This window comes from Chiloscyllium punctatum, chromosome 36, assembly GCF_047496795.1.
Source record: "Chiloscyllium punctatum isolate Juve2018m chromosome 36, sChiPun1.3, whole genome shotgun sequence".
Lineage (NCBI taxonomy): Eukaryota > Metazoa > Chordata > Chondrichthyes > Orectolobiformes > Hemiscylliidae > Chiloscyllium > Chiloscyllium punctatum.
Window position 1 is genome coordinate 74,541,391 of NC_092774.1, and position 14,470 is coordinate 74,555,860.

At 46.0% G+C, this 14,470-nt stretch overlaps 1 non-coding gene across 1 annotated transcript; it reads right to left on the minus strand.

Moving 5' to 3' along the window:
- Window positions 1–857: 857 nt before the first annotated feature.
- trnae-uuc (transfer RNA glutamic acid (anticodon UUC)) lies at window positions 858–929 on the minus strand. The gene has a single exon. It is a non-coding gene; the product is annotated as a tRNA-Glu (tRNA).
- Between the last annotated feature and the right edge of the window lie 13,541 nt (window positions 930–14,470).

Sequence of the window (14,470 nt, forward strand, 5' to 3'; positions counted from 1 at the left end):
CCCACGCTAGTACTTCCGCAAGTTGCAGGAAAACATGAACCTCTTCCCACACTCGGACCAGCTGAAGGGTCTCTCCCCAGGGTGGACACACTGGTGCTTCAGCAGGGCGGAGGAATTGCTGAAGGCCTTCCCACACTTAGGGCAGCAGAATGGCCTCCCCTCCTCCGCCACTGTCCCCCCCCCAAACCCCCGTGTGGTCCAGCTGGTGATTCAGCAGTGTGGAGGAGTGGGTATAGACCTTCCCACATTCGTGGCAGGAGAACGGCTTCTCCCCGGTGTGGATAGACTGGTGCCTCAGCAGGGCCGAGGAATTGCTGAAGGCCTTCCTGCACATAGGGCAACTGAACGACCTCTCTACCATTTGGATACACCAATGGGCCAGTACGTCGGAGGAAAGAGCAATGCCCCTCCTGCAGTTGGGGCAGAAGAACGGCCTCTCAGTGTGGACCCACTGGTGTCTCAACAGGTGGGAAGAACTGCTGAAGGCCATCTCGCACTTGGGGCCGGAGAACAGCCTTCCCCGGTGTGGACCAACTGGTCCGTCAGCAGGGCAGAGGAATCACTGAAGGCCTTCCCACACTCAGGGCAGCAGAAGGGCCTCTTCCCCTCTGTGGACCCATTGGTGCTTCAGAACCCTTTCAAATTTCACAATATCCTTCTGCTTGGAGGGACACCAGAATTGCACACAATATTCTAAAAGTTGTCTCACCAATGTCCTGTGCAGCCACAACATAACTGTGCAACTCCAATTCAGGCAGCATCCAAGCAGCTTCGAAATCGACGTTTCGGGCATAAGTCCTTCGTCAGGAATAAAGGCAGTGAGCCTGAAGCATGGAGAGAAACACACTGCAAATTGCTTCCCTGACCGGGAATCAAACCCAGGCCGCAGCGGCGAAAGCGCCGAATCCTAACCACTAGACCACCAGGGAGACGGTCGTGAAGTTTGACAGCTCTACTGAAAATTGCTTCTCTGCCCGGAAATCGAACACGGGTCACGGTAGTTAGAAGGCTTCCACAAAAGTTGTTTCTTGTTTCCATTGCTCCCGATGCGGTCTCCTCTACATTGGGGAGACTGGAGCCCCGTCGCAGAGTCAAGTCACAGCGTTTGAGGGAGCATCTCCAGGACACCCGCAACAATCAACCCCATCGCCCTGTGGCCCAACATTTCAACCTCCCCTCCCACTCTGCCAGGGACATGCAGGACCCGGGCCTCCTCCATCGTCCCTCCCTCCCCACCCGATGTCTGGGGGAAGAACGCCCCAACTTCTGCCTCGGATACATTCAACCTCAGGACATCAATGTGGAATGCACCAGTTTCCTCATTTTCCCTCCCCCCACCTTACCTGAGTTCCAACCTTCCAGCTCAGCGCTGTCCTCAGGACCTGTCAATCTCCCTTCCCACCTATCCGCTCCACCCTCCTCTCTGACCTGTCAACTACGTCCCCAACCCCATTCACCTATTGTACTCTTTGCTACCTTTGGCCCAGCACCCCCCAATTCATCTCGCCACCCCTGGAAGCGTCCTGCCTCTATTCCTGATGAAGGGCTTTTGCCCGAAACGTCGATTTTCCTGCTCCTCGGAAGCTGTCTGACCTGCTGTGCTTTTCAAGCACCACTCTGATCTAAACTCTGGTTTCCAGCATCTACAGTCCTCACTTTTGCCTACCCAATAAACCCAGTGTGCCGATTTCACATCAACAAACTGACACAAGTAGACACAACGTCTGCAGAAACCCTAGCCACATTACTTTACATTAAAGACATCTGGGAAATGATGTCCAGACAACTCAACCCTCTCAGCATCATGGTAGCCCACAAACCTACCAACACACTTAAACAGCGGCTAATGAACCTGAAATACCCGATACAAACAACCAGCAAACGAATGTTATTTACAAAATACCATACAAGGAAATATATGCATGAAATCTGCCACACAGGTCTCTGTGGCAAGAAATGCTGGGATGAGATAATGAAGATTTTTTTCAGCCTAAACGAATCGGCACTGACTGGACAGCCATTTAAAATCAAGGCTGTCAGCCCAGGATGGAAGATCTGAAGGGATGGACAGTTTTCTTATTTCCTGAAGACTTACAAAGCTGAGACTGGGTTTTGGTGTTTGTTTCCTTTCCACTCCCAAGAGCCACAGTGGTTGGGGCGGTGAGTTGGGGAAAGTGAAATGTGCCCATGAGCAGCATGTGGGGCTATTTCAGCTTCCCCTCCTCTGACAGTGCTGTGACGTGACTCTGATGTTCTCAGGGACATTTACTGACGCGAGACAATGAAAAGAGTCTCGTTCCTGCAGATCAGGAATTCAAACAATATGTCGGCTTCAGGACAATGAGAAAGATTAATTGGGGTGTGTGAAGAAGCTGTGAGCTGCATTTCAAACAGGTAGGTGGAGTCAGATGCGTCATCCATTGCGCCCCTGGCAATGTGCGAACCTGACGCCGCCATGGGTCAGAGTTCTGACATTAACACGGACATGCGCAGCAATGGGAACATTCACAAGAGGAACAGCCAAAGATAATCACCGTCACTGCTTCCCTTTCATAGTCCCAACTTTGTGAAGCAGTATCTTTCACTGGCAAATAAAACACCTTTGTCCTCAGGTGCCTGCTTAACTTCGATCAGGACTTCACGCCCCTCACTGTTCTAGTCTCATTTCCAAACTCTTGGCTCATCGCCTCAATAGCAGCTCTGTGGGTATCTGCTTGTTTCCACCCTGACAGGCAGTGGGCTACAGATTCCCGACCAGTCCCAATGTGATTGAAATACTTCAACCCCTCCACTGATTTGCATTTTTAAAAAAACCGTGGAGCAATCTCCCTTTCTTTCTGACGACAGTTCTCAACTGTAGTCGGCAGGGTTCACACCTGCGTGGGGAAACCGCAATGGATTTCATGTCCATCGCATTCACCACTTCGGCCCACCAAAACAGAATCACACTGACAGCTTCATTTCCCAGGTCTCTCTGCCTGTGGAGCTGAGAAAGAGTGAATCATTACAGAGTTTGTTTGAATCCAATCACTTCACAGGTTTCGAAAGGGTTAAATATCTGCACATGGCGAGTCTCAGTGTTTCATCCTGAAAGATGAAATGGACGTTCAGTCAAAAACAGAAATTGCAGGAGCAACTCAGCAGGTTAGGCAGCATCTGTGGAAAGAGAATCAGAGACAACATTTCAGAACATGTTTTTTTCCTCATCCAAGTACAGCCAAACCTGCTGAGTTTCTCCAGCAGTTTCTCTTTCTGTCTCGGATTCTCAGCATCCGCGGTTCTTTACGTTAGAAACACAATCAATTCAGAAACCCCTTTGTGCTGCCTCAGTGGAAAAGATTTCCTTTTGGGAAACATTTTCCTGAAACCATTAAAAACGTGCACTTTCGCAGCCAAGAAAGCGGTAGGAGCGAGAACAAGAAACACTCCGTCCCTGAGTGGTCTCTAACCACCAACCTTTCGATTAACAGCCGAACGCGCTGACCAATTGCGCCACAGAGACAGGTCCAAGAGCTCCGTGCACAGTGTCTTTGAGGAACCTACTAATCAATTCATAATTCAACCCGCCCCGCCCAAAATTACCATTGTCTTCTATCAGTTTTACTTTTCCATAATAAAGCCTTTGTCATTCATTATGGAGACATGGGGACAGCCTGATCCCACCATTCATGTCACGAGGAACGAGCTCTGCTACACCGGGGCCATCGCCCTCCGAGCCTTTCAGTGTTTTGCCTCTTCCCGAATTTTCTCATTGGCCCCGAGCCGAGAAGGGGTTTGAATTCCTGATGTGCAGAGAATTCTTTCAATGTCTCGGGTCAGTTCATGTCCCGAGAATATCAGAGTCAATCAGCCTCTTAAACAAGGGGACAGTGTCTGGACTGTCTCTGCTCAGTCCGTCAGTTCATCCTTCATTCTCCTCTAATTCCACTTCCCAAAGAGTTTCGAAAGATTCACAAAGCTGGAGACTGGGATTTGTGTTTTACTTCCTGAACATTTTTCCACCTGCTAACTGACGATATTTTGCCAAAACCTCTTCCCCATTGTAACATTTGCATCATGTCCAGGGATGAGGAATTTCCATTTTGTGGAGACATTCCCAAGTTTGGCAATGTTCTCTTTGGAGCAAAGAAGGTTAACTGGAGATTTCCAGGGGCTGTTGTCAATGATGGGAGAAGACGTGGTGGGAATGGGCAGGTTAATGATCAGAAGAACCTATTGCCACTGACAAAGGTTCAGTTCCCAGAGGACAGGGATTGAAGTTCTTTAATGGAAAGCAGCATTTGTGTCGAACAAACACAGGGAATACTGCAGAAAGCCAAGGGGTCGAGCAGCATCTGTGGAAAGGTAAACAGAGCCGACGTTTTGAGTGGTGCTACGGTTTTTGTTCAGAACTCAGTCTTTTACCTCTTCCCGAAGTTGGTCCAGGTCTGTGTCTCAATTGACAAACACATGGCAAGTGCAGTGCCGCAATGTGAAGTTATAAACATTGCTATTTACAAAAAAAGCAGTGCATTGTTTAAATGGTGATATATTGGAATGTGGAGAAAGTGAGGACGAGAGGTGAAAGTCGAAAAATGTGGCCTTGGAAAAGCACAACAGGTCAGGCAGCATCTGAGGAGCAGGACAGGGAACGTTTCGGGCACAAGCCCTTCATCAGGAATGATGTATGGATGTACAAAGGGGTCTCAGAGTCCCTCCACACCAGTCAATGCCAGTTGTCGGGCAGATGCAGCAGTCAATGAGCAAGGCAAGTGGTATATTACGAAGAGGAATTGAGTTCAGAAGTGGGGTCATTGAACATATTCAAGGCTAAGTTCATCTGAGTTTTGAACAACATAGAAGTGGATGCTTATGGGGGGAGGTAAGAAAATGGTTTTAAGACCAGTACAGGTCAGTCACAGAGTCAGACAGCACTCAACAGACCCTTAATCCAACTAGTCCATGCTGAGTATGTTCTCAAACTAAACTCGTCCCACCTACCAGTGTTTGGCCCATAACCCTTCTATCTTTCCTATTCATGTACTTATCCAAATGTCTTTTGAACGTCGTAACTATACGTGTATAAAATCATGAGGGGCATGGATAGGATAAATAGACAGAATCTTTTCCCTGGGGTGGGTGAGTCCAGAACGAGAGGACATGTGTTTCGCGTTAGAGGGGAAAGATACAAAAGAGATCTAAGGGGCAACTTTTTCACGCAGAGGATGGTACGTTTATTGAATGATCTGCCAGATGAAGTGGTGAAGGCTAATACGATTGCAACATTTGAAAGGCATTTGGATAGGTTTTGTGAATAGGAAGGGTTTGGAGGGATATGGGGCCGTGTGCTGTCAGGTGGGACTCGATTGGGTTGGGATAGTTGGTCGGCATGGACAAGTTGGACCAAACAGTCTGTTTCTGTGCTGTACATCTCTATCTCAATGTTGAACATACTCTGTGACCTGGCCTCCACAGTTTTCTGTGACAATAGATTCCATAGATTCAGCAATCTCTGGCTCAAGAAATTTCTCCTAATCTCCATTCTCCCTTTATGCTGAGGCTATGCCCATGGGTATTAGTTTCTCCTCCCAATGAAAACATCTTCCCAATGTCCACTCTGTCCAGACCGTTCAACGTTCTGTACGTTTCAGTTAGATCTCCCTTGAATGTGGGCCTGTTAATCAGCATGAACCAAACCCTTCAGGATGAGGACAGCAGGGATTAGATTCAACAAAGTGAGAATGGAGGGTGAGAGTGTGGGATGGAGATTTTCAGCTTTTAGGGAATAAGGTAGGAAAGAAAGTTTAATATAAATTATAATTGATCAGACGAACCGATGGGCCAAGGAGTAGTGGATGGAGTTTAATTTAGACAAATATGAGCTGTTGCATTTTGATGAGGCAACTCAGGGCAGGACCAATGTGGTTAAAGGTAAATTAATGGAATTCTGTGCTCAAGGAAGCAGTTGAGGCAGCTTCATTAAGACACTGTTGGATGGTTTTTTTTTGCGTGGCAAGGGAATTAAGGGTAGTTGGGATTTATGCAATTAGGAGGAGCTGAGACGATTGATCGATCCGCCATGATTTTAATGAATGGCGGGCCAAATGGGATACTCCTTCTATTACTTTGAAACGACACCCTGCGTTTCCCATGGCCTACCCACCTAACCTGCACGTCCCTGGACACTGGGCAATTTAGCATGGCCAGTCCAAATCAAGGCCAGTGAGCAATGTAGTGATGTGGAAACCAAACACCAGAGAATGAGAGAAAGGGACAAGGAGAATAAATGTACTAGCAATCAAAACTGGATTCTCACCATCACAAAAAATAAAACTATAAACTGCATTGTAAAAAAAAAGCGAATTAATTGACTGCACACATTGAAGAGAATAATTATGATCTGAGACTCCTTACAGAGATATGGCTTCAGAATGACAAGGATTGGATCCAGAATTTTGAGGGGATACGTGGCATTCAATTCGAGTGAGAGGCTCAGTAAAGGTAGAGTGTGGGCACTGCTAATCAAAGCACTGAAAACATGGTAGTCTGGTGTCAGCTCGGATTTCAGGTCCTGATTTCTCTGTCCTCTTCTCCCTGTTCCCACAGAGTGAGATGTTGTCTGTTCTCAGCTCAGCTGGCTTTCTGCTGAAACTTTGAACCCCTTTTACACCTTCCAGAGCAATGAAACATTCAGTTCATCAAGGCGTAATCCAAAATATTCTCAGCCTGACAACCATCCAGACTGAGAGAGTCATCGGAGCAGGGAATAAAACAAGAAAAATGAAACAAAATTAGACATAAATACACATTTGTTGCTTAAAGTGTGTTCATTAGATAGTAAACCAGAATTAGGGGTCTCCCAGGATTCTTATCATCCCCCCCCCGCCTTGAGGAATTCTCTCTCCCTAACAACATTTACATCAACAGAAATAAAGCATCGACTATCAAATAGACATAGAGATATACAGCACGGAAATAGACTTTTTGATCCAACACATCCATGCTGACAAGATGTCCTATATAAATCTAGTGTCCCATTTGCCAGCATTTGGCCCATATCCCTCCAAACCTATCCTATTCACACACCCATCCAGATGCCCTTTAAATGTTGTAATTGTACCAACTTCCAACACGTCCTTGAGCCTATTTACCCTATCCATGCCCCTCATGATTTTATAAATGTCCATAAGATCACCCCTCAGCCTCCGACACTCCAGGGAAGCAGCCCCATCCTATTCAGGCTCTCCTTATACCACAAACCCTCCAACCCTGGCGACATCCTTGTCAATCTTTTCTGCACAGTTTCAAGTCTCACAACGTTGTTCCTATCCAACAGTGGGGAGACCAGAATCGAATGCAATAATCCAAAAGTGGGCGAACCAATGTCCTGTACAGCTACAACATGACCTCCCAACTCCTATACCCAATGCATTCAATGAGCCAAATGGCTTATTTCTGCACTGCAGCGATTTAATGATTTGATTTTGTACTAGAGTCAATTGCAGTCACTGTCTCTGGTTTATGGTGTGTCAGGGTGGGATCACTGGTACCAGAACTGCATGCAATACTCCAGTCGCAACATGACCTCACGACTCCTGCACCCAGTGCATTGACCAATAAGGTCAGGCATATCAAACACATTCTTCACTATTCTGTCTATGTGCGACTCCCCTTTCAAGGAACTATGAACTTACGATCGAATCATACAGCATGATCATGGACTTTTGGTCCAACCAGTTCATGCCAACCATAATCTCAAACTAATTCAGTCTCTCCTGCCTGCTGTTGGCCTGTATCCCTCCAAACCTTTCCTATTCATGTACTAAAACAAATGTATTTTTTTATACCCGCACCCATTGCTTCCTGAGGAGGTTCATTCCACACATCAACCACTCTCTGTGTAAAATTAGTATTTGAATGGCAAGGATGAAGTTGAATTGAAATGGTTCATTAAAATAAACAGCTTCTACCAAACCCCCTACAGTAGGTATGGCAGCAACTCCAACTCTGGAGTCTCTCAAATCGGTATTTCCATGGAGTGGAGGGGAGAGTAAAGTGTTGGATTCACATAGGTGGGCGACTTCTGAGAGTGTAAAGCTAAAATTAAACCCCGTGATTTGCTTGAACTCAAACCGCATTGACGTGGAGGAGAGCGAAAGGAGTTTGAAAAGTGTCCTCCCCTCCCCATGTGCCTCATCTGCAAGGCAGCGCAGGCGCAGTGCGACCCCCCCTCCCCCCATTGTGGACGTCACGATGTGGAGGTAGCCCTGTCAATTTCAGAGAGAAACTCCCTCCCTCTGGGCAACATCTGGGAGCAAAACAATGTCTCCCCTTTTCCATTCCTCATCCTGGGAGGGGGAGAGAGAGAGGCGTGGGGGTGGGGGTGGGTGTGGAGTGAGGTGGAGACTGTTCACTTGTAGCAACTGGAGTGACTCCATGGAGGGAGCAGGCTCTCCAAAGGTGCTCAGATGCTCTCTGTCCCTCTCAAAGGTATTTTCCTTGTGTATTCCCTCAGTTTGGCACCCAAAGAGTTTGTACCCGGAAAAGGTTACTTCTTTCCTCATGCTCAGAATTATAAGGGTAGTTTCTCTTGGAACTGAGCAGTATTTAAGGGATTGGCACATTGACTTCAAATGTAGACATATATTGCTTCATATGGTGTATATCTAATATTGTTGGCTATTATAAAATATTTGTGGCTATAATTGTTCACCTTCTAATGCAGTAATAGAGTCACGTTCTATATTTCTTGTCTTTTTTTATTTACTAGGACAGCAGGAAGTCATTCATTAACTTCACTGGCTTTCTTTTCCCAAGCAGCCTTGACATTTCATTATCATATTCTTGATTCAGCTCGATTTCCAGCACCTTTGTCGATAGCTTGTTCCAGGTTATTGCGATCTAAATTAAGTTTTCCTCGATACACACTTAAGGCTATCTTGTTGCATGAGGGTTTTCCGTGTCCTGCATAATATATGGTCAGCACTCATCTAGTGATCGACAGGAATTGCCACCGATGTTATATTCATTTAACAGTACTGACAGTGATCACTCAATTTGTGATTTTTTTTTTGCAGGAAGACATGCAGAAAGAAATCTGAAAACAAATGATACATTATTTTCTAACAGAGCCACTTGAATCAATGGGGCTGAATATCAGCAGCCATTCAATTCGAGAAGAAATGTTTACTTTTGTTTGTATGAGAGATTTTGAACACTGGTATGGCAGGAATAATACTGAGACACCCGAGTGAGGGAGATTGAGTACGCTGTCTGTGAAAAATGTGTCAAACAATCTACTCAGCTTGGGGGATCAAAATCTCACCCCTCACAGTGGGGAGAGACTATGTATCCATTCTGTTTTTAATGTCAAACCCAGCGCGACACAAAGAATGCTCCCCTCATGGGGAAACCATGGAAACATGGGGACTGTGGGAAAGGGCTCCCTTCCCCATTGGAGCTAGACACCCACAGATGCGTTCTCACTGGGGAGAAGCCGTTCTCCTGCTCAGTATGCGGGAAGGGATTCAGTTGGCTGTGCAGACTGCAGACACACCAGCGAGTTCACACCAGGGAGAGGCCGTTCATCTGCCGCCATTGTGGGAAATGATTCATTCAGTCGTCCCACCTGCAGATACACCAGCAGGTACACACCAGAGAGAGGCAATTCACCTGCTCTCTGTATGGGAAGCGATTCATCGATGCATCCCACCTCCTGAAACACCAGTGGGTTCACATGAGGGAGAGGCCATTCACCTGCTCTGAGTGCAGGAAGGGATTTGTCGATTCTTACACCCTGCTGACCCACCAGCAGATCCACATCGGAGAGACACCGTTCACCTGCCCGAAGTGCGAGACTGCGAAATGTGCAGTCATGTGGGCAACTTGTGGAGACGCCAGCCGATCCATGCAACGGAGAGGCCATTCACATGCTTTGTGTGCGGGAAGGGGTTCAGTCAGACATCTACACTGCAATCGACATAAGGGTCCATATCATGGAGAGGGCGTTCATCTGCTCTCAGTGTGGAAAGTCTTTCACCCGCTCCTCCCACCAGCGAGTTCTGGAATTTTTTGAGGATGTAGCTCTGAAGATGGACAAGGGAGATCCAGTGGACATAGTCTACCTGGACTTTCAGAAAGCCTTTGATGAAGTCCCACATAGGAAATGATTCATTCAGTCCCACACAGTGAGCAAAATTAGGGCGCATGGTATTGGGGCCAAAGTACTGACTTGGATTGAAAATTGGTTGGCTGACAGGAAACAAAGAGTAGTGATAAATGGCTCCCTTTCGGAATGGCAGGCAGTGACCAGTTGGGTACCGCAGGGATCAGTGCTGGGAACGCAGCTTTTTACAATATACATTAATGATATAGAAGATGGTATTAATAGTAATATTAGCAAATTTGCTGATGATACAAAGCTGGGTGGCAGGATGAAATGTGAGGGGATGTTAGGAGATTAAAGGGTGACCTAGACAGGTTAGGTGAGTGGACAGATGCATGGCAGATGCAGTTTAATATGGATAAATATATGGTTATCCACTTTAGTGGCAAGAACAGGAAGGCAGATTACTACCTAAATGGAGTCAAGTTAGGTAAAGGGGCAGTACAAAGAGATCTGGGCTTTCTGGTACACCAGTCAAAGAAGGCAAGCATGCAGGTACAGTAAGTAGTGAAGAAAGCCAATAGCATAGTGGCCTGGAATATTGTGTGTAGTTCTGGTCTCCAAATTTGAGGAAAGACATCCTGGCTATTGAGGGAGTGCAGCGTCGGTTCACGAGGTCAATTCCTTGAATGGCGAGACTATCTTATGTTGAAAGATTGAAGCGACTGGGCTTGTATACCCTTGCGTTTAGAAGACTGAGAGGGGATCTGATTGAGACATATAAGATTATTAAAGGATTGGACACTCTGGAGGCAGGAAACATGTTTCCACTGATGGGTGAGTCCCGAACCAGAGGACACAGCTTAAAAATAAGGGGTAGGCCATTTAGGACAATGTTGAGGAGAACCTTCTTCACCAGACAGTGGTAGGAGTGTGGAATGCTCTGCCCCAGAAGGCAGTGGAGGCCCAGTCTTTATATTCGTTGAAGAAAGAGTTGGATAGAGCTCTCAGGGATTGTGGAATCAAGGGTTATGCAGATAAAGCAGGAACAGGATACTGATTGAGGATGATCAGCCATGATTATAATGAATGGTCGTGTAGGCTCAAAGGGCAGAATGACCTACTCTTGTACATATTGTTTATTGTCTATTGAGTTCATGTGCCATTGCAGGGGGATTGAAGGAGCGACGGCTGAGTGCCATTATCGACTGGACTATCAACCCAGTTCCGGGAATTCCCGGGGTTTGAATCACGCCAAGGCAGATGGTGGGATTGGAATCCGGTCAGAAATTTGGAGTTCTGAATCTAAGAATGAAACCATTTTTGGGGGGAGAAACTGCCATCTAATTCACTCATGTCCCTTTTAGGAAAGGAAACTGCCATTGTGGGAAATGATTCACTCAGTCATCTCAACTGCATCCTTTGTCCGGTCTGGCCTACACCTGACTCCAGACCCACAGCAGCATGGTTGACTCTTGACTGCCCCCCTCCATGGCAAATGAGTGGGAGTAACTTAAATGGATACAGTGTTTGGGTTGAAATTGCTGAGTGAGACAATACTTCCTTCAGCTTAAGGCTCTCCCAAGGACCAATTATAAAGGGACAACTCGGTGCTGACTAACAGTAAAGCAAGTGGAGTTGGGAGGAGTATGTGAGCTTTGAGCTGTTTTTAAAAAAAACACTTCTTTTCACACACTTTTTTTTGCTGGGGAGATCTGAAGCTGTAACAAAGTTGGGTGACAATAAAGGTTACTTGAACATAACCCCAGTCTCAGACTGTCAGTGAAACCTATGAGATCCAATATGTTTTTGTTTTAAAGCTGCTCAATTCTTTCAACCTCTTGCACTAAGTTTCAGAAGGAGCAGTGAATGAGTAGCTAATATCGCTAGAAATTGTAAAGTTTTCATCTCTGCAGGTATTGCATCGTTTCATTCACATTGTAAGGTTTACTGGCAGCACCTGGAAGTGTGAAATGTATTCACGAGAAACAAATTTAAAAATCATTCAACACCAGGTTATAGTCCAACATGTTGATTTGGAAGCACTAACTTTCGGAACACTGCTCCTTCATCAGGTGTTTGTGGAGGAGGATCATTGGAGAAACTATAGCAAAAGATCGCAGTTTTATGCAACAGAAATGATGATATAGAACAAACCTAGATTGTTGTGAAGTCTTTCATCTTTTAGAATGGGATGCAGGTTTTGGTTCATTAATATGTAAATCCCAGAACTTGTTTGAAGACACATTCTCGAGACAACTTAAGGTCTGTATCCCAATCTTGATTAGGAATTTATAAAATCTCACATGGATTGACTGCCTGTAGATTGTATTTGGCTCAAAAAGCGCACAATGTATCTGCAAATACAAATCACACCAAAGCCTTATATGTAAGTGTGCATGCATGAGAGTATGTGTGAGTGTGTGCGTGCTTGATAAAGTGTGTGAGTGATAGAGGATCATACTGTTCTGGCTGAGATATTGATGGAACCCTGGTGTAAGTAATTACGAATGCAATTATTTTGGTCACAGAATTGGACAATCATTTTGCAACAAAGTGATCTACTCTGATAAGGAGGGAGTGTTCATTTCTAGGGTAAGTGAACAGTTTGTAGATCAGGGAGATGAAGTTCCAGACACTTGGGAAGGGCAAGAAATGAATGTGATAAATAAGACAAAGAACTGTGGATGCTGGGAATCTGAAACAAAAACTGAGAACACTGGAAAATCTCTGCAGGACTGGAAGCATCTGTGGAGAGAAAGCAGAGTTAAACTTTCGAGTTCAACAACTCCTCTTCAGGATTCTGAAATAGTTTGTGAGAACCCCTTAAGTCATCTGCCCAGCTCTAAGACCATAATACACAGGAGCAGGATGAAGCCATTTGGCTCATCGAGTCTGCTCCACCAGTCGATCATGGCTGATATATTTCTCCATCCCATTCTGCTGCCCTCTCCTCATAACCCTTGACCCTTTACTAATCAAGAACCTATCTCTGTCTTAAATGCCCTTAATGACTTGGCATCCTCAACCCTTCTCCTAGTGGAAACATCATCTCCACGCCCACACTATCCAGTCAGAGAGTAGTACAGCGCTGCCTGACCCACTGTGATCTCCAGCATTTGTTGTTTTCAGGAAGGATTCCAGCATCTACAACAACGCGCTTATAAATTTTGTACCCAGTTGGTTAGCTCTCCCTGGATCCCGTGAGATTTAACCTTACTCAACAATCCACTGTGCTGAACAATTAACAAAGTTCCCAGCCCCCACCTCTTTCTGCACACATGGGCAGCACGATGGATCAGTGGTTCGCTCTGCTGCCTTACAGCGACAGGGAACGGCTTTCGATTCCAGCCTTGGGGCGACTGTCTGTGTGGAGTTTGCATATTCTCCCTGCCGTGTCTGCTGGGTTTCCTCCAGGTGCTCTGGTTTCCTCCCAAAATCTAAAGATGTGCAGTTTCGGGAGAAGTGGCCATACTAAATGGGCCCATAGTGTGCAGTAAGTGTCGTGGCATGGGATAGGGGAATGTGTTCACATGGGTTACGCATTGGATGGTCGATGTGGACTTGTTGGGCTGAATGGCGTGTTTCCACATTGCAGGAATTCTACGTGGCATTCCCCCAACTCCAAAGTCTCAGCACTCTTGGCTTTTCCCATGGACAGTGTGGGGGAGGGAAACAATGTTTGACACGGGAGTAAGGTTCCGTGAGTGTGAAGCTAAAAGTAAACGCAGTGCATTGCTTGAGTTGTTTTCCCCGGTATACCAGAGGCTGAGGGGTAATCTTACAGACGTTTATAGAATCATTAGAGGCATGGATAGGATAAATAGACAAGGTCATTTCCCTGTGATGGGAAAAGTCCAGAACAGGACGATATTATGTTTGGGGTGAGGGAGGCAAGTGTAAGGAATGATCTGCCGGAGGAAGTGGTGGATGTAGGTCCAATTATAACATTTAAAAGGCATCTGGATGTGTATATGAATAGGAAGAATTCAGAGGGATATGGCCAAGTGCTGGTAAATGAGACGAGATTAATTTAGGCTATCTGGTCGGCATGGATGAGTTGGACTGAAGGACCTGTTTCTGTGCTGTGTATCTGTGTGACTCTGGCTTGCCTGTAATGTTTGCCCTGCCTATGTGTTCAGTTTCTGTCTGGTGTCGGTGCCAATGCCTTGATATCTCATTTCCTCCATCTCCCTACTTCCACCTCCCCAGATGTTAACCATTTCGTGTCTGGTTGTTTCTCAAGAAGCTGCATTGAAGGTTCATCCTGAGTTGCCACTTTGTTTGGTTCCCAAAATCAGACTTACTCACTCCTCGATGTCGTGAAAGATACTAACTCTCAGGTGGAGGATCCAAAATTCAGAGGTATCTATCTTGATGTTTTCA